Source organism: Solanum tuberosum, unplaced genomic scaffold (genome assembly GCF_000226075.1).
Source record: "Solanum tuberosum cultivar DM 1-3 516 R44 unplaced genomic scaffold, SolTub_3.0 scf00231, whole genome shotgun sequence".
In the NCBI taxonomy this organism is placed as follows: Eukaryota; Viridiplantae; Streptophyta; class Magnoliopsida; order Solanales; family Solanaceae; genus Solanum; species Solanum tuberosum.
In genome coordinates, this window is record NW_006239157.1 from 801,038 (window position 1) to 801,461 (window position 424).

Sequence of the window (424 nt, forward strand, 5' to 3'; positions counted from 1 at the left end):
TTTTCATTTTTCTTTTCTTATTTCCACACTAGATGCCCACATGCAACCATTTTCAACTTTTGGAGAATTCAAGCCTCATTAATTCTTTTTATTTCTTTCCTTTTCAAAGTTTTTTCTTTCTTTAAGAATTTCCATCCATCCTTCAATTTCTCTCTTCTTCTTTTTTCTTTTTCTTCTTTTTATATCAAGTCCTCATGTGGTAAGCATCCCTTCAATGAATTTCCCATAACACCCCAACTTAGGCTTTTAGCCTCAACTTTCAGAACCTCAAGTTCAAGGAGGGAAGGGTTCAAAAGAGGGTTCCTTCTTCAAAAAGGATAAGGCTTGTAATGTGGTTGCCAATAAAAAGGATTAGGCTCAAAGGGGACAACTAAGGATATATTTAGTACAAAGGTGGGATTTTTAGGCCAAGTGGACTTCAAGA